Genomic DNA, 21,073 nt, shown 5'->3' on the forward strand with positions numbered 1-21,073 from the left:
CAAGCATAAAGCATACACACATCCTATTTTGATTGGCAAATTTAACCCCCCCCCCCCCATGTAGTATGATAGCTTACCTACACAATCTGTTCATAGTATTCAAAGTCTGTTGGCCGTCACACTACATGAAAGTCTACAATTGATCAGCCATTGGTCAATCAAAATTCAATGTGTGTATGCACCTTAAAGTGTACCTGAGACAACAAAAAGAAAAAAATATATACATACCTGTGGCTTCCTCCAGTTCCCTTCAGGCTGATTGCTCCCTCATTGTCCTCTAACTGCCTAGATCCTCCGGTAGATGCCCTGTTATCTTCGCCAGTTGGGCAGTCGGGCACAGACGCAGTAATCGCAAACACTTAGCGCTTTTTGTAGTAATTTCCGGGATGTGCCATGCGACTTTCTATTTATGCCTAACAATTTTAACGCGTTTGCGCTTAGCGGTTTTGTAGTTCTTGTGCCAAAACTGGAAGTATACTTTGACCTGAAAGTGAACAGCTTTTGGCAAAAAAAAAAAAAAAAAAAACAACAAAATAAAGCCACACAATTTGATATTTTTCCTGTAGTTTACATGGATGCATAATCACCTTCAACATGCTGCAGGACCTGCGTTTGAGTTTGAGAAAAAAAAAATCTCATTGCCAAGTGCTTTTGAAGAGCTCAAAAGCTCCCTTGGTGCGAACCACCCCACAAAGAAACTAACACAAGCGCATGCAGTCAGTCACTTTGACACCTCCCAACTTTTTGACAGAAGAAAGAGGGACACTTTAGAACACACCCCTGCCACACCCCTAAACACGCCTCCGACACACCCCTAGTCACTGATACCAGAAAACAAAAGATGAAGATTTAAAATTCATACCATGCTGGTCCTCTCTATCATCATTTGTTTTCCTTCATTTTAACATCGGAAAATAAGAAATATATCAACTTTGATGATTGAAATAACGATTAGAATCAGGGGCGTAACTAGAAATCACTGGGCCCCCCTGCAAAACTTTGGATGGGGCCCCCTCCCCCTGCACACTGAATAGGGACTGGCTACAAATCTTTGTCTACAAAACTTTTTATGATTCATTATCAGTGGCTGAGCAGATGCAGTCATTAGAACAATTGTGCAAACAGCAGAAAGTTTTTTTTCTCCTTGCCCTCACTTGTCAGTTTCTCAGGATGGGGCTCCCTGTGGCTGCATCTCTTGCAGGGTCTATTGTTACGCCACTGAGTCTATGAAGGACACCTGAAGTGAGAGGGATGTGGAGGCGGACATATTTATTCCCTTTTAAGCAATACCAGTTGCCCGGCAGCCCTGCTGATCCTCTGCCTCTCATACTTTTAGCCATAGCCCCTGAACAAGCAGGCAGCAGATCAGATGCTCTGACCGAGGTCTGACTGGATTAGCTGCATGCTTGTTTCTAGTGTGATTCAGATACTACTGCAACCAAATAGATCAGCAGGGCTGCTTGTGGCAACTGGCGTTGTTTAAAGCGGACCTGAACTCAGAATGTCCTCTCTGCTTTAAAATATACACAACAGCTTAATAACCTTCAAACAAAAAACATTTCTTTGTAGCAGCTCAGACAAATCCTAAAATAAATCTGCACTGTTTCTACTTCCTGGTTCATGGAGGCAGACATAGGGTTAACATCCTGTGCTTTCAAATGAGCTTATCTGCCATCTCTGCCATTGGCAGTCATGTGACATGGGAGAGGTGAAATTACAATTTGTGATAAGACACAAATGAGGGGGGATTAGACAGGCTAAACTCTCTAAATATGTACAGGGTGCATTTCTCTATGCTTTCCTTCTGTCCTGTGCAAGAGTTCAGGTCCACTTTAAAGTGAACCTAAAGTCACTTAAAAAAAAACGAGATTAACTCACCTGGGGCTTCCCTCAGCCCCCTGCAGACGATCGGTGCCCTCGCAGCTCCGCTCCGATGTCCCAGGACCCGCCGGCGAGCACTTCCGGTTTGGCCGTCACCGGCCGACAGGGATGGGAACGCGAGTGATTGTTCGCGTTCCCAGCCTGTATATCGCCCCCTATGCTGGTGACGGCCAGGAGGTCGCAATAGCAGCATAGGGGGCGATATACAGGCTGGGAACGCGAACAATCACTCGCGTTCCCATCCCTGTCGGCCGGTGACGGCCAAACCGGAAGTGCTCGCCGGCGGGTCCTGGGACATCGGAGCGGAGCTGCGAGGGCACCGATCGTCTGCAGGGGGCTGAGGGAAGCCCCAGGTGAGTTCATCTCGTTTTTTTTTAATTGACTTTAGGTTCACTTTAAAATGAAATAAATATGGCAGCCTCTATATTCTTCTTACTTCAGTTGGCCTTTAAACACATTTTTCATTAGTAAACTACATATATTTACATACAGTGGTGTGAAAAACTATTTGCCCCCTTCCTGATTTCTTATTCTTTTGCATGTTTGTCACACTTAAATGTTTCTGCTCATCAAAAACCGTTAACTATTAGTCAAAGATAACATAATTGAACACAAAATGCAGTTTTAAATGATGGTTTTTATTATTTAGTGAGAAAAAAAACTCAAAACCTACATGGCCCTGTGTGAAAAAGAAATTCCCCTCTGAACATAATAACTGGTTGGGCCACCCTTAGCAGCAATAACTGCAATCAAGCGTTTGCAATAACTTGCAACAAGTCTTTTACAGTGCTCTGGGGGAATTTTGGCCCACTCATCTTTGCAGAATTGTTGTAATTCAGCTTTATTTGAGGGTTTTCTAGCATAAACCACCTTTTTAAGGTCATGCCACAACATCTCAATAGGATTCAGGTCAGGACTTTGACTAGGCCACTCCAAAGTCTTCATTTTGTTTTTCTTCAGCCATTCAGAGGTGAATTTGCTGGTGTGTTTTGGGTCATTGTCCTGCTGCAGCACCCAAGATCGCTTCAGCTTGAGTTGACAAACAGATGGCCGGACATTGTCCTTCAGGATTTTTTGGTAGACCGTAGAATTCATGGTTCCATCTATCACAGCAAGCCTTCCAGGTCCTGAAGCAGCAAAACAACCCCAGACCATCACACTACCACCACCATATTTTACTGTTGGTATGATGTTCTTTTGCTGAAATGCTGTGTTACTTCTACGCCAGATGTAATGGGACACGCACCTTCCAAAAGGTTCAACTTTTGTCTCGTCGGTCCACACGGTATTTTCCAAAAAGTCTTGGCAATCATTGAGATGTTTTTTAGCAAAATTGAGATGAGTCTTAGGCCCGGTTCACACTTGCGGTGGCCCTCCGGAATCGCCGTGCCGGAGCCGCACCGCCTGCAGAACGGACGGAACGGACGCACGGCATAGCAATTAAAGCCTATGCGTCCGTTCACATGGGTCCGTTCTGCAGAACCGGAGCCGGACCGGATCCGGGCCGGACTCCGGCCTCCGTTCCAACATGCGCTATTTTTTCATCCGGCCCCTCCGGCAGCCGTATCCGGGGCGGAGCCGGACTGCACCATCCGGCCAATACAAACAAATGGGAACCGGAGGCCGCACAACACACTGGCTGAGAAATCCGGATGTTCTACCCCACTTCCTATGCGGATTTTTGCAGCGATATTGGCTGGGGACACATGGGCAAGCATTTTGGAGTGGAGCAGCACGAGCTGGAGGTGTTGGCAGGATGTTGGCAGCATGTCGGAGGTGGAGGTGAGTGCTAAACAGCAGAGGGCCTGATTCCACAGGTCCAGGGGCAAACGCAGGATTTTTAAGGGGGGGGTTCCTGAAAGGTCCAGAAGCACGTATGTCCCGAGTGCTTCCGAATACAGGTGGCTCCATACTGCCCATGCACAAAAGTGCGCTGGCGTATTACGGAGCTGCCTATCTTTGGAAGTACTCAAGGACACTAGTGTTTCTGAGGGCTTCTGGTAGCAGCAAATGTGAACGGGGTACAGCGCTGGAACAACTCCCCAAGAGAGGAACAGGAGATAGACTTAGTTTGGACAATTCAGTGGAATATGCTACATAGTTTCACATAGCGCAAGCGATACCCATATGATGCAGGGATATATGCATCTGCGGAAGATGTCGGCGCTACATAAATACCAAATAATAATATTTTGCCTCACCAGGATTGCACTTTTATTTAGCTTTCCTGTAAGACAAGAACACACAGTCAGCCAGCCAGCACTAGGGGAAGAGGGAAACAAAGGTGAATGAGGGAGAACTGGTGCACACCAAGAGTGCTTCTGAGCGTTTTTCAAATCAACAGTGATTTGAAAAGCGCTTGGCTAATGTTACCCTATGTGGGTGTTCCCACAGCAGCGTTGTGATTTTTTCAAAATCGCAGGTATACTGCATGTAGCATGTTTTTGAGCAATTCATTCAAAAATCGCTCTGAAAATCACTTCACAAAATCACACTCACAAATTGCTAGCGATTGCTATTGTCATTTTGGCGTTGCACTAGCCCAGAGAGAGGAGTGGAGAAATTGAGAATAGCCCCGGAGATGGAGCAGAGAACTTATCTGTATTGAAGTCCCACATCACACAGGCTACTTGCCTGTAATCGGACTCCTGTCCCTGTCAGTCTCTCACACAAGTCAGAAAGAAGCCCTCCTGGAGTCTAGGGACTGTCAAAAACTTTTCAGCTTGTTATCCACACCTTATCCACACATGCAGTCATTATAACAATGGGGAGAGACCAGACAGATGTTTGCCCACAGACCCTGAGTCCAGGCAAGCTCTGCATCATGCTGTACATATTTACCAGCTTGCCTGCACTCTAATTTCATCATGTCTGACACTTCTGTGCTGTGGAGAGTCCAGGACTCCATAATCAACATTCTCTCACTGTAGGCTGCATCTTCTTGTGAGGGTTGTGAGGGAAGCTCGGCTGCCTCTCTCATTCTATTAGCTGGAGGGAGGCACCAGAAGTAAGAAGGGAGGGAGAATGAGGCTGTTTATATTATGCGTGCTTCCTTGGCTGAATACACAGCTCAGTGCAGGGGGGAGGTTCCAGACACCCGGAATAGCCCCCTGAGTTCGCCAGTGAGGTCCCCCTTCTGCTGACCTCCCAGACCCCAACATTTTTTTTTTTTTTACGTTAACTTTGCCAAACGGATCCGGATCGCATCCTGATTACCACCTGATGCAACCTGACCGGATCCGGATCGGATCCGGATCAGAACCGTACGGTTCCGATCCGGATCCGGTCCGGATCCGGTCAGGTCATCCGGTCCGTTTGGCAAACAACTGCTAATGTGAACCGGGCCTTTAATGTTCTTTTTGATTAAAAGTGGTTTGCGCCTTGGATATCTGCCATGCAGGCCGTTTTTGCCCAGTCTCTTTCTTATGGTGGAGTTGTGAACACTGACTTTGATTGAGGCAAGTGAGGCCTGCAGCTCTTTAGATGTTGTCCTGGGGTCTTCTGCGGCCTCTCGGATGAGTTTTCTCCGCGCTCTTGGGGTAATTTTGGTCGGCCGGCCACTCCTGGGAAGGTTCATCACTGTTCCATGTCTGTGCCATTTGTGGATAATGGCTCTCACTGTGGTTCGCTGGAGTCCCAAAGCTTTAGAAATGGCTTTATAACCTTTACCAGACTGATAGATCTTAATTACAGTACTTTTGTTCTCATTTGTTCCTGAATTTCTTTGGATCTTGGCATGAGGTCTAGCTTTTGAGGTCCTTTTGGTCTACTTCTCTGTGTCAGATAGCTCCTAATTAAGTGATTTCTTGATTGAAACAGGTGTGGCAGTAATCAGGCCTGGGGCTGACTACAGAAATTGAACTCAGGTGTGATAAACCACAGTTAAGTTATTTTTTAACAAGGGGGGGCAATCACTTTTTCACACAGGGCCATGTAGATTTGGAGTTTTTTTCTCACTAAATAATAAAAACCATCATTTAAAACTGAATTTTGTGTTCAATTATGTTATCTTTGACTAATAGTTAACGGTTTTTGATGAGCAGAAACATTTAAGTGTGACAAACATGCAGGAAGGGGGCAAATAGTTTTTCACACCACTGTAGATCTGTACATGAGTCATGAATGAGGGACAAATGAGGAGAAAAGAGGGATTGGGTTCCCAAAGAGAGACTCTCTGGAGAAGGGGCAGTTGGGAGCTATGACTGGACATTTCTGGTTAGTTTTTCTCTGTATTGGAGTTTTTGGGTCATCTCAAGCAGTGGATTATTCTCTCCAGCTCAGTCTGTGCGCAGCAGCAATCAGTGAAGCCGTGTGACTCAGGAATGTGGAGTTTTTAGCACATTTCCTTTTATTTCCCTGTAAATCCACTGAATTGGGGATGTGAGCGGACAGATGATCAGAAGCCAGACAGCGCACAGACAGGCGGAGCATGTGGCAAGGGAGCTGGAGCGAGATGCAATGATTGATTCAATGCGGGGAAATTAGGCGTTCAGCGCAATGACGAGTCCAGACGATTGATACGCATCAGTATGACGAGCCGGACATCAAACGTCTCCCTCCCTGGAACGGGCCCAGCCGGCCGCTGGCGAGATATTAAAGCTGACCTGTCTTCTGATTAGAGGAGGCCGTGGCCTGTGACCAGCCAAGCTCTCGCTTATAGCCTTGTATGGTGACGCCAAGCTTTGCGTGCATTCGCTGACTAATGCGGGTGACGTCAGCTGATGGTGATTGCCGTGCTGTGGACATACTATGCTAATCCCCGCAGCTGCTGGGTGTAATCGGAAAGACGTTATTGTAATGGGGATAAAATATAAAGATTGGTTTTATATATGAGATGGGGGCAGAGGTGTAGCTATGCCAGCTGCTGTGGTGCCCGGGGCAGGGAGGGCCCAGCTTACCCTTCAGTAGGCGTTTCATTCTTAGTGTCTCCACTCCGTAGTTGTTGGATACACATGCTTAAAGAGGAACTCCGGGTCCCTGAAAACCTCCATACACTTTCCTGGCCCTTTTGTGATTCGGTTCAATTTTACACTTTTACAAACCAAAGCTTTAAAGTGTACCAGAACTGGAAAACTATCGCTAATTTATACTTACCTGGGGCTTCCTCCAGCCCCATAAGCACTGTGGCTTCCCTCGCGACCCTCTTCAGCCACTCCGTTCTGGCGGTACGACTCCCGATAATCCAGTCAGTCGAGGGCTCCTGTGCATGCGTGGCTCAGCTGTGCGCGCACCCTCGCCGTGCTAGCGTTCTACACCTGCGCAGTACTACTGTGTAAGCGCAGAATGCTCCAGGGGACAGGAGTGAGATGAGGGGTGCATGTGCGGCCCAGCCACGCATGCGCAGAAGCCTTCATCTGCTCAGATTACCAGGAGTTGTAGTGGCTGAACAGAGAGGTCTAAGAGGATGGCGAGAGACTCAGTGCTGCCCTTGGGGCAGGAGGAAGCCCCAGGTAAGTATAAATGAGCAATAGTGACCCATCTCAGGTTCACTTTATGTTATCTTAAAATAGTTTTGAATAGCCAGTGCTTCCATGGGGGCAACCTGGATACTGCCAGCCCCCCATATCGTGGTCCCTGGGACTGTTTGTGCCAGCATAGTGACTCACCTGTCTAGGCAGGCATGCTCCTCTGTTATTCCTGCTCTCCTGTCTTCAGCCCTGTTAGTCGCATCTTCTCAGTGACTTGGATGGCGGCATATATTATTACGTAATAACATGCGCTGGATCTGGGAGGAGAGGCACCACTGCAAGGATGAAGACCAGAGTGCACAGCATAATTGAGGGCCCGGACAGATGAGTTACGAGAGCACGTTCGGCTCACTTCCTCGGGCCAAATTTCAGCGCCTAAAAACATTAAAATGACAGGTGCTCAATGCTACAAGCAGTCACATATTGGCACATTACTCATAAAGTCAAACATAAAAAAAACCCAATATAGCTGAATGTAAAATACAAATGCAACTGAAAAAATATAAATCATACAATAAAAACAGTTTCTCCTGTGTATTTCCTAAAGCTGGCCACTAATGGTCCAATTTCTAGCAAAAAAATCGTTCGAGCGATCAGAAATTCTGATCGGACGAAAAATCGTTCACTACACCATCAACTAACCAATCATTGCTTCCTATCTATCACGGCCACCAAGAAAATCCAAATTTTCGTTCGACGAAAATTCATTTGGGCGACATTTTTTTCACTCGTTCATAATCGATTGTGTCCACCAATGGAGATTATTTACAACCAATCCGATCAGAATTTCTGATCGCTCGAACGATTTTTCGCTAGAAATTGGACCGTTAGTGGCCAGCTTAAAGAAGGAGGATTCTCACAAAATACTGAGACTTTGGGGCATATCATAAAAAGCAAGTATATATTGGGCTCTATACATAAAAACATTGTTGCGAAAATACTTGTGGAGGGAAAATACCGCATCAGTATTTTAGACTTCCGGGTGGTCATTCATAAAAATTTTGGCAGCTGGGATAGCAAAGCGGAGATCTCCCACTGTAGGCTGGCGGTAAGCTGTCGGAAGGCATTACACAAAAGAATTCCGGAGAGCCACCTCTTATTATGTTTGTACAACTTATTTCAAGGAGCCAGTCAGGTAATGTACTATATCACGCAAAATCAATAAAAATAAACCTGCTGTCTCATGCACATTATTCCTTTTAATATTTGCCTTAGCTGCATGCTGTTGTAACACATCACATAAAATCAACACAATTAAAAACATCTACCTGGCCAGGAGTGCTTACTGTTACTATGAGGGACCAGATCCATAGGTCCGTGCGGTATAATCACCCAGCCTCAGCCTATGCAAAAAACACCACCACACTATGACCGGATCAATTTGGTCCTCAGCCACCACCAATCACCACACACACTGTGAGATGTAGGTTCACTGTCGATCCTCACTGCGCGGAGATCATTTCCTTAGAACAGTGTTTCCCAACCGCTAGTGTGCCGCGGAACGTTGCCTGGTGTGCCGTGCTCTTATCCCCCCTCCCGCCCGTCCCTGCGGCCGCCGCTGTTATTACCTTAGCAGCGGCCGCTCTCCCCTCTCCAGACCATGTATATGCTAGCAGCGTATCTCCGGCTGCTCTGTGTGATGCACTGATGCGGAAGGAGGCAGGGCTCGGTTACCATAGTAACGGCGATACATATTGCCGTTACAGGAAGCCGCTGCCCTCCTTTCTTCCGCATCAGTGCATCACACAGAGCAGCCGGAGATACGCTGCTTGAATATACACGCGCCGGAGAGGGGAGAGCGGCCGCTGTTAACAAGGTAATAACAGCGGCGGCCGCAGGGACGGGCGGGAGGCACTATACTGGGGCACTATACTGGGGCACTATTCTGGGGTACTATACTGGCTATCCTGGGGCACTATACTGGGGCACTATTCTGGGGTACTATACTGGCTATCCTGGGGCACTAAACTGGCTATACTGGGGCACTATTCTAGCTATACTGGGGGGCTATACTGGGGCACTATACTGGCTATCCTGGGGCACTAAACTGGCTATACTGGGGCACTATTCTAGCTATACTGGGGGGCTATACTGGGGCACTATACTGGCTATCCTGGGGCACTAAACTGGCTATACTGGGGCACTATTCTAGCTATACTGGGGGGCTATACTGGGGCACTATACTGGCTATCCTGGGGCACTAAACTGGCTATACTGGGGCACTATTCTAGCTATCCTGGGGCACTAAACTGGCTATACTGGGGCACTATTCTAGCTATACTGGGGCACTATTTTGGGGTACTATACTGGCTATCCTGGGGCACTAAACTGGCTATACTGGGGCACTATTCTAGCTATACTGGGGCACTATTCTGGCTATACCGGGGCACTATACTAGCTATACTGGGGGGCTATACTGGGGCACTATTCTGGCTATACTGGGGCACTATACTGGGGCACTAAACTGGCTATACTGGGGCACTATACTGGCTATACTGGGGCACTAAACTGGCTATACTGGGGCACTATACTAGCTATACTGGGGGGCTATACTGGGGCACTATACTGGCTATACTGGGGCACTATACTGGGGCACTAAACTGGCTATACTGGGGCACTATACTGGCTATACTGGGGCACTATACTGGGGCACTAAACTGGCTATACTGGGGCACTATACTAGCTATACTGGGGGGCTATACTGGGGCACTATACTGGCTATACTGGGGCACTATACTGGGGCACTAAACTGGCTATACTGGGGCACTATACTGGCTATACTGGGGCACTATACTGGGGCACTAAACTGGCTATACTGGGGCACTATACTAGCTATACTGGGGGGCTATACTGGGGCACTATACTGGGGCACTATTCTGGGGTACTATACTGGCTATCCTGGGGCACTATACTGGGGCACTATTCTGGGGTACTATACTGGCTATCCTGGGGCACTAAACTGGCTATACTGGGGCACTATTCTAGCTATACTGGGGCACTATTCTGGGGTACTATACTGGCTATCCTGGGGCACTAAACTGGCTATACTGGGGCACTATTCTAGCTATCCTGGGGCACTAAACTGGCTATACTGGGGCACTATTCTAGCTATACTGGGGCACTATTTTGGGGTACTATACTGGCTATCCTGGGGCACTAAACTGGCTATACTGGGGCACTATTCTAGCTATACTGGGGCACTATTCTGGCTATACCGGGGCACTATACTAGCTATACTGGGGGGCTATACTGGGGCACTATTCTGGCTATACTGGGGCACTATACTGGGGCACTAAACTGGCTATACTGGGGCACTATACTGGCTATACTGGGGCACTATACTGGGGCACTAAACTGGCTATACTGGGGCACTATACTAGCTATACTGGGGGGCTATACTGGGGCACTATACTGGCTATACTGGGGCACTATACTGGGGCACTAAACTGGCTATACTGGGGCACTATACTGGCTATACTGGGGCACTATACTGGGGCACTAAACTGGCTATACTGGGGCACTATACTAGCTATACTGGGGGGCTATACTGGGGCACTATACTGGCTATACTGGGGCACTATACTGGGGCACTAAACTGGCTATACTGGGGCACTATACTGGCTATACTGGGGCACTATACTGGGGCACTAAACTGGCTATACTGGGGCACTATACTAGCTATACTGGGGGGCTATACTGGGGCACTATACTGGCTATACTGGGGCACTATACTGGGGCACTAAACTGGCTATACTGGGGCACTTTACTGGCTATACTGGGGCACTATACTGGGGCACTAAACTGGCTATACTGGGGCACTATACTAGCTATACTGGGGGGCTATACTGGGGCACTAAACTGGCTATACTGGGGCACTATTCTGGGGCACTATACTAGCTATACTGGGGCACAATACTGGCTATACTGGGGGGGCTATACTGGGGTACTATACTGGCTATACTGGGGCACTATACTGGCTATACTGGGGCACTATACTAGCTATACTGGGGCACTATACTGGCTATACTGGGGCACTATACTGGGGCACTATTCTGGGGCACTATACTAGCTATACTGGGGCACAATACTGGCTATACTGGGGGGCTATACTGGGGTACTATACTGGCTATACTGGGGCACTATACTGGCTATACTGGGGCACTATACTAGCTATACTGGGGGGCTATACTGGGGCACTATTCTGGCTATACTGGGGCACTATACTGGGGCACTATACTGGCTATACTGGGGCACTATACTGAGGCAACTAAACTCCCTACACTGGGGCAACTATGCCAGCTATGCAGCCGCACCCCAGCCCCCCCCCCCATAGCGGCACTGTCCACTAGGTCGCGCAAACAACCGGGGGCCGCATCGCCCCTCCCCGGAGAAAAATTTGGTCAGACAGTGTTCCCCGGGCCGGAAAAGGTTGGGAAACACTGCCTTAGAACACCTTATGGTAAACCAAGTCCCATAATCCTGGACTATTCAACCAGCTGCTGATGTATGGAAATTCTTAACATCTCACCAGATGGGCAAACGGTAAGCTGATGGATCAGAGCATAACACCATATCCTCTTTGAGCTGCAATATGCTTTTTCTATACTTGCGCATCAGGTGGTGAGCTCCGGCTCACATAGCCTCTTGACCGTCAGTGCACTGGGTCAGATGTCTACAAAACTGCGCTGAAGATGTCACTTGTCCGGGGAGCAATTGGCTGCACCATGCGTCTCGGGGTCTCCGGCTGCTGTGATGGAGTTTGGGCTCAGCGTGCTGGCGTTACTCGTGGTGGACCAGCGCGAGCACTCCTGCGGTAGCCACGCCTACCGACGTGTTTCGCCCCGCCCACGGGGCTTTCTCAAGGTAGCGAGTGACGGCCAGTCCGACCATTCATCCTCTTGTATTGTGTCTCACAAGCTCCGCCTCCATTCTTATTTCTCATTGGCAGCACACTTCAATGCGCTCCTATGTACTTTTCCTACACAGTGCGGAATTGCTTGCAGGGGAATATGCCGTTTTTTATTTTCCTTAATGTACTCCTTTCATATTTTGATTTAAACATTACTCCCATATCAGGAAGGAACTGCAGTTATAAAAATTGCATATTGTGATGTGATTTCATTTTGAATATCCTTTGCACTTGCGCTTATATACTGAAACAGGGACTGCTATAACAGATCACAAAAAAGTGAACCAAATTAAGGTCAGTGTTCAGTCCTCTTGGGATCAGAGTTCCTAGGCGATAAATCCAAGTTTGCTCGATTTTATACAAATCCTTCTCGATATCGCCTCCTCGAAAAGGTACATGTTGTTTTATAATGCCCTTAAATCTCAATCCGTCCGGTTTGCCATCATGGTGGTCCCTAAAGTGTTTCCCCAGGGGGCTGTCCAGATCTCCATTACGAATATTTCCAACATGATCTCCAATACGTTTACTTAAACGATTCTTCGTTTTCCCTATATATAGGAGATTACAGGGACATCTAATACAATACACAACTCGTGTTGAATTACAATTTATATTGTCCCGTATATCAAAGGACATTGTACCATCATGATTAGTAAAGATTTTAGTCCTCTCCACATACCTACAATTGACACATGACCCACAGGGGAACATTCCCTCTCTTTTTGGATATCTGTCTAACCATGTTGCAGGTTTTGTGGAATGGAATTCAGATCTAACAAAATGATCCTTTAGATTTTTAGCTCTACGAGCAGTCATAAAGGGTCTCTCTCCTACTCTTTTTTTGATTTCATTATCAAGCATAAGGACATGCCAGTGCTTTTGGAACGATTTTTGCAAGTCAAACCAATAGGGCCCAAAATTAGTTACAAACCTTATTACATCATCTCCTGAAGAGGGGGATTTATTTTTCATTACAATTAATGAGTCCCTATCTTTTTCAGACACCACAGCTGCTGCTTCTTCCACCAATAATTCAGGATACCCACGTTCACTAAACCGGGTTTTTAATTCACCCACCTCCCTACAAAAGTCATTGTTCTGTGAACAATTGCATTTTATTCTTGTAAACTGGCCTTTTGGAATGGCTCTTTTTTGTGAGGGAAGATGATAACTGGAATAATGCAGCAAGGTGTTTCCAGCTGTTGGTTTACGGAATGTGCAGGTCACCAACCTTCCTTCTTGTTTTTTCACCATCAAGTCTAAGAACGACAACATCTCTTTATCATGCTGATATGTTAAGCGTATATTTCGTGGGTTACATTGTAACTTCTCCACAAATCTATCCAATTGGACCTCGGTCCCCCGCCAGACCAGGAGCACGTCGTCTATGAACCTCAACCAGAAGACAACATGCTCTCGGAAGAGGTCCAAGGGGTACACGTCCCGCCGCTCCCAGAGCCCAAGATGAAGACAGGCATATGCTGGGGCACAGGACGCCCCCATCGACGTGCCCCTGATCTGGCGGTAGAACCGACCATCAAAGGAGAAGCAATTTAGGCTCAGCACCAGTTCAAGAGCTTCACAAATGAACTGGTTATGTTGTTGAGACCGGGGATAATGCTCATTTAAGAAAAAAGCTGTATCTGCCACTCCCACCTCATTTGGGATAGACGTATAGAGCAATTCTACATCTATACTTACTATGAGATCACTCCCATGCACCTCTACTGTGCTTAGCACCCCGTAGGGCATCACCAGTATCTCTCACATATGATGGCAACATTTCTACCATACTCTTAAGTTTTAGGTCTAAAAATCTTCCCAATTTTTCCAAGGGTCCATCATTGCAGGCATGCGGAAACACTTAAGCTGTTGGAACACCGGCAGAGTCCCTCCGTGCGCTGCTCTCTCTGGGAGGTCTGTCCCATTGACTTGTATGTAATCCGCAGGCTTCTCGCTAAATCAGAGGAAGCGGTATTTCCCGTCCACATACCGCTTCCTCTAATCTTTATGAATGGCCATTTTGTTACTTTTTTCTAGATAAATCTAGAAAAATACTGCAGAAGGCGGAAATTTCTCGCTCTGCTGGGGGATTGTAGATTTTCTTGCGAGAACAGCTTTTATGAATGCCCACTTTGCTAAATGGTCGGGAAAGTCCGCTATTTTGAGCGGAAAACTTGCGGAAAAGTTTTATGAATAGAGCCCATAATGTAGGAAAGAGCAAATAATACTCCCCAATATGGCTGAAGTTTCACAAATTCTTAATACTGACTTCCAATATGAGGGAATATATGCTAATCTGAACATTACAACTGAGAAATTTAAAGAGAGATGGGATCTATGGATTAATATTTATTTATGTATTTTATTTATTTATTGTATTTATAAAGCGCCAACATATTACGCAGCGCTGGAGATTAGTTTAGGTTACAGACAATATTTAGGGGTGACATACAGCAATATGACAATACAGGAATACAAGAAAACCAGATCACACAGCACAGTATGAGTACAAGGTAATGCTTAGTCACTGGAGGGGAGCATGGAGATCACACAGCACAGTATGAGTACAAGGTAATGCTTAGTCACTGGAGGGGAGCATGGAGATCACACAGCACAGTATGAGTACAAGGTAATGCTTAGTCACTGGATGGAGCATGGAGATCACACAGCACAGTATGAGTACAAGGTAATGCTTAGTCACTGGATGGAGCATGGAGATCACACAGCACAGTATGAGTACAAGGTAATGCTTAGTCACTGGAGGGGAGCATGGAGATCACACAGCACAGTATGAGTACAAGGTAATGCTTAGTCACTGGATGGAGCATGGAGATCACACAGCACAGTATGAGTACAAGGTAATGCTTAGTCACTGGATGGAGCATGGAGATCACACAGCACAGTATGAGTACAAGGTAATGCTTAGTCACTGGATGGAGCATGGAGATCACACAGCACAGTATGAGTACAAGGTAATGCTTAGTCACTGGATGGAGCATGGAGATCACACAGCACAGTATGAGTACAGGGTAATGCTTAGTCACTGGATGGAGCATGGAGATCACACAGCACAGTATGAGTACAAGGTAATGCTTAGTCACTGGATGGAGCATGGAGATCACACAGCACAGTATGAGTACAAGGTAATGCTTAGTCACTGGAGGGGAGCATGGAGATCACACAGCACAGTATGAGTACAAGGTAATGCTTAGTCACTGGAGGGGAGCATGGAGATCACACAGCACAGTATGAGTACAAGGTAATGCTTAGTCACTGGATGGAGCATGGAGATCACACAGCACAGTATGAGTACAAGGTAATGCTTAGTCACTGGATGGGAGCATGGAGATCACACAGCACAGTATGAGTACAAGGTAATGCTTAGTCACTGGATGGGAGCATGGAGATCACACAGCACAGTATGAGTACAAGGTAATGCTTAGTCACTGGATGGAGCATGGAGATCACACAGCACAGTATGAGTACAAGGTAATGCTTAGTCACTGGAGGGGAGCATGGAGATCACACAGCACAGTATGAGTACAAGGTAATGCTTAGTCACTGGATGGGGGCAGGGAGATCACACAGCACAGTATGAGTACAAGGTAATGCTTAGTCACTGGATGGAGCATGGAGATCACACAGCACAGTATGAGTACAAGGTAATGCTTAGTCACTGGAGGGGAGCATGGAGATCACACACCACAGTATGAGTACAAGGTAATGCTTAGTCACTGGATGGAGCATGGAGATCACACAGCACAGTATGAGTACAAGGTAATGCTTAGTCACTGGAGGGGAGCATGGAGATCACACAGCACAGTATGAGTACAAGGTGATGCTTAGTCACTGGATGCAGCATGGAGATTAGGCAAGTTAGGTTCACTCAGATGCATAGCATGGGATCACAGTAATGGAGGTGCAAGATCAGGTAGGACACAAAAGGAGGAGGACCCTGCCCAAAGGCTTACAATCTAGAGGGAGAGGTAAGGACACGAACGGTAGGGGACCAGAGTTCAGCTGTGGGTTTAGAGCACTTGTGAGGGGTGGTAGGCCAGAGTGAAAAGGTGAGTTTTGAGGGCCTTCTTGAAGATGTTGAAGGAGGGGGCTGCCCTAATGGGTGGAGGTAGCGAGTTCCATAGTGTTGGAGCAGCTCTTGAGGAGTCCTGGAGGCGTGCATGGGACTGGGTGAATAGACAAGATTTACCTTAATGAATATTAAACACTGACCAAATGGTAGACATTACTAAAACTCATTCAGGTTACCTCCTGATCATACTTGTCAGGTATTCATAACTTACTTATAACTAAATCAAACTGGTGTATCTGTTACTCTGTTAACCTATTAATCTTAAATTTTACTTTTTCTTTTCAATTTTGATTTTGTTTTGTTTATTCTTGGCCTATGCTACAGCTACACAATATCTACAACACACGATTTGTCATCAATCTATTATACAAGAATCTATATGGATACATCATGTCCAAACATAGTGCTAAGAGTTATTGTTTGAAAAATGTGGTCTTGAGAGATGCACCAATATGTAATGCCAACCGTGATTAACTTCACATTCATCTGTGTTTATCCTACCTAATAAAACCTAACTGTCCCTGTGACCTTGGGTCCGTGCTTTTTGCTACTGCGCATGTGCGCAGCACTGACAGCCGTTGGGACAGGAGGACGGGGCCAGTTAGCAGGACGGGTGTGGGGAAGGTGAGTGCGTGCACGGCGGGCGGGTGTCCACGCATGCGCACTGACATGCAGCCGTGACAGACAGACCTAGAGCCTATGGCTGAGTTTAGGTCTACTAGTACCACGATAAAATGTTGTTTTTTTTAAACAAAAGAGCAAATAAACTTTCATTTTTTCCACGATTAGTGTCATCTCTGAGGCCACCTCCCCAATTTTCTTATTTTATTGGTTTTACCATGTATTATTCTCCCTCAAAATAAATTATCAGACTAAAGTAGCTACATAACAACAGAAGGCAAGACGTTCGGCACAAATAAATAAAAAAAATAAACTAGTGCAATCGCTAGTGAATACTTATTTGAGAAAATTAAATTTCTTTCTACAAGACATAATAAGTTATCTCGTAAAAATGTCCTCAACTGTATAACTTACCTATTTAACACCGTTTAATTTGGCTGAGATTTTTGTCTGTGTGTATTTTTGTAATAAAAACAAGTATTCCATTCAACAGGCCAGCCTGCCGTATGTAGCATCACTTTCTGGCCTGCACAAAATGGCTCCACTGTGGACAATGCACTTTGTTTTCCACCCCATGGGAGTGAGGACAATTTTCTGGCTCTGGGGAGCAGAAGGAAATGATTACCGATGATCAATTGCTACCAGATTTTAGTGCCTGTGAGCTGCGTCCTTCTCCGTGCACAGAAGGTAAGGTGTTTTCAGGATCTGTGGATCTGACCCAAGGCAAACATTCCCGTCCTGCGAAACGGGAACTCGCTGATCCTGAAAATGGTTGCTGGGTCAGCGAACGCTTGAATGCGAGAGAATGAGCTGGAAAGAGCCGTGACTCCCCCTTCTTCCCCCCAACCAAACCAAATTATTAGCAGATCCCACAGTTTATTTATGGAAATGGTAGGGCCCTTGTCTTGTGTAATTTGTGTTATTTTTAACACAAGGAGGCACTCAGGAATGGGGTCCGCAGCAGATAGTATCCCTCTATTCTGAGTGCTCGCTGTCTCCTGCCATATTTATTTATTTTAAATGTGTCTCTTCGAGTGCTTGTTTAAAAAGTAATAAGGCACCACCATTCAGGCAACTGTCAGAACTCCTTAGGGTTTTCCGTTTGACGGAGGTCATGTGTTCCTCAGGTTGGATGAGACTGAGACGAAGGCGTGGAGGTCTGTCTCTCTCTCCCTACCGGCCACATTTTAGTCATTTGCTCTATTTTTTTATTTCAGCAGCTCTGCAGGCTTGGACCTGTTGCGGATTTCTTGAATTTGCTGGCAACATAGTGAAGGCACCAGAGAACTGAGTGTGGATGAAAATGTTGTCTATCCAGCCAATGAATCTGAGATTTAAGGCTTCTAAACAGATGCCAAAAAAGATGTTCTCCACTAGGAAACTTCAGAGAGAAGCAACGTTATCCAACAGGTTCTTCCAATGAACGTAGGATAGGGAGGAGGTGCCGCCAAGCAAAGGATAAAGAGTTTAAACACTTTAAAAAAAGGTCAATATAAAGTTACCTCGAATGATGGCTGCGTCCATTCAGTGTCAAGAGCTCTTAAAGGGACACTTAAGTCAAACAAAAAAAATGAGTTTTACTCACCTGGGGCTTCCAATAGCCCCCTGCAACTGTCCGGTGCCCTCGCCGTCTCCCTCCGATCCTCCTGGCCCCGCCGGCAGCCACTTCCTGTTTCGGTGACAGGAGCTGACAGGCTGGGGACGCGAGTGATTCTTCGCGTTCCTGGCCACAATAGCGCCATCTATGCTGCTATAGCATATATCATATACCATATAGCAGCATAGAGGGTGCTAATGTGTCTGGGAACGCGAAGAATTACTCGCGTCCCCAGCCTGTCAGCTCCTGTCACCGAAACAGGAAGTGGCTGCCGGCGGGGCCAGGAGGATCGGAGGGAGACGGCGAGGGTACCGGACAGCTGCAGGGGGCTATTGGAAGCCCTAGGTGAGTAAAACTCATTTTTTTTGTTTGACTTAAGTGTCCCTTTAATAAATAATGTTAACATTTGTATAGCTCTTTTCTCCTGTCGGACGTCTGTTGGCAGTGGCTGAATCGTGTAAGGCCCCGTTCTCACTGGGGCGATTAGCGCAATACTAACTAATGGCAGTGATCTCACTGCTGCGATTGCCGCAGATTGCAGGCGATTCACTATTAGTGGCAATCGCAAAACGTGGTGCATGCAGCATGTTTTCGCGATTTAAGTGCGATCGTGATACAGTGCTTAAAAAGCGCTAATCGTGATCGCTCAAAAATCGTAAGAGTGTACAGTGATTTTACTGCGTTAATAATGGTAAAATCACCCGTGCAGAACGCTAGTGCTAAGTGCTACCGTTTTGTGACTTTGAGTGAGAATGGGCCTTAATGGTAAGGTCTCTGCCTCTGACACAGGAGGTTGGAATCTTGGCTCTTCCTCAGTAAGCCAGCACCTATTCAGTGAGGAGATCTTGGGCAAGACTCTCTAACATTGCTACTACCAATTTTGTGAATGTAGCAGGGGAGCCTACCTGCACAATCTGGTCATAGAATTCCAAATCTACTACATGGAGGAGGTAAAATTGGTAAGTAATTTGCCAATCAAAATTGGGTGGGTGTACCAGGCTTTAGCTCATACAGACACTTTATATTGACCAGTGGAAGCAGAATGGTACGCATGAAATGCGTTGTTTAGTGTGTCAAGTGTATATATAAACCTATTTGTTCACTGATTGGCCTTGGCCGTCACTGGAGGTAAGGAAAGCCTATACTTGTCTTTTGAACTGTTTTTCAACTTTTTTTTTAAATTTTTGGTTCAGTTTGGTTTGCTTCCTCTCAACCCTAAGTTACCCCATCCACATGGGGGAGGTCCTTCCTCCGGTGGTCATCTAATGACCTACTTATAAGTGATTGTTTAGTCCTTGGAGAGCGACCAGGGTTATACCAGTGGGGCCAGCACACACCAAGTGCAAAGATTCACATACATCCCTACAGCACATTACCATGGCTGCCCCTGCCACAGCCCTGGTCTTGCAGGCACCCCACTTATTATTATAGCTTTGTTTCATATCTCCTGACTAACTACTCTATATGGGGCTCGTGGATGCTCTCTTTTGGGTTTCTCTGTTTCTAAGGGATTCTAGGCAGTCGCAAATTTAATTTAGCACCCCCCTCCGCCGCAGAGATCTATAAGCTGGGCGGCATGACAGGTCCTCTTCAATCCTCTCCAGTGCAGCTCATCCTTGCGCCATGCAGGTTCCCTCCCTGTCACATGACATGCAGGGGACCGGTCATGCCACCAGTAGCTGCTGCTCTGCGCTGATGTACAGCAGTGGGCCGGGTCCCCCAAAGGCTGGGCCACCCCAATCGGATGGTCGGTCACGCTGCAACATAAGAAGATGTAAGGGCAGATCAACAAAGAGACAGATCTCTCTCTGATCGGAAATCTGTTGCCTGCCTGTACACCACAGGCCGCTTCCCGATTGATTTCAGCATGAATCGGCCTTGTGAGGCTGCGTCCGCTGCCTCGCCACTCCACACGCTGTCCCCCCCAAAATGTTCCACCCAGTGTAGTGTATTTTACCTGTCCGTGTCCGACACAATTGGCCCCGTGTCGCTGCATCCGCCGTCCCCATCCACCGCTGGCTCCATCTTCATACACGTGCTCCACGTGGTAAGTACCATATATGCGGGAGCATGACATATGCATGTCATGCATGTGCTCACGTTACGCCGGCAACCACATGGGGCGTGTGTATGAAGACAGAGCCAGCGGTGGACATAAACGTGGGGCAGCGGATGCAGCGACACGGGGCCAATTGTGGCGGACACGGACAGGTAAAGTACACTACACTGGGAGGGGGGGGGGGGGGGGGGAGGGATTTTACATAAGTGGGGACACTCATCCCGATATCGCTCACTGTTACCGCCGCGCGCCTGATTGAGCAAGTCGGCCCTACATCTTGCAGTATGTCCGACCAATACACACGACCAATTGTGGCCTGAAATTGGTCGCATTGTCGATCAGGCATGCACTTGGCCGCACCGATTTTCATCCCATTCCATAATAATTATCAAATCGGATGGCCGAGTGCAGGGCCGTTTCTTGGGCAGTGCGGGCAGGGCGACCA

The 21,073-nt window shown here is 46.9% G+C and overlaps 1 protein-coding gene across 3 annotated transcripts in view; it reads right to left on the bottom strand.

Annotated features, from left to right (window-relative positions):
* Positions 1–21,073, bottom strand: part of COX10 (cytochrome c oxidase assembly factor heme A:farnesyltransferase COX10) — a 1,230,266-nt gene that overhangs the window by 254,760 nt on the left and 954,433 nt on the right. For all 3 annotated transcript variants that reach the window (XM_068263380.1, XM_068263379.1, XM_068263381.1), the window contains one exon: positions 7,488–7,724. The gene's annotated coding sequence lies outside the window, so the exon portion shown is untranslated. The remainder of the gene's footprint in view (positions 1–7,487; positions 7,725–21,073) is intronic.

Source organism: Hyperolius riggenbachi, chromosome 12 (genome assembly GCF_040937935.1).
Source record: "Hyperolius riggenbachi isolate aHypRig1 chromosome 12, aHypRig1.pri, whole genome shotgun sequence".
Classification (NCBI taxonomy): Eukaryota; Metazoa; Chordata; class Amphibia; order Anura; family Hyperoliidae; genus Hyperolius; species Hyperolius riggenbachi.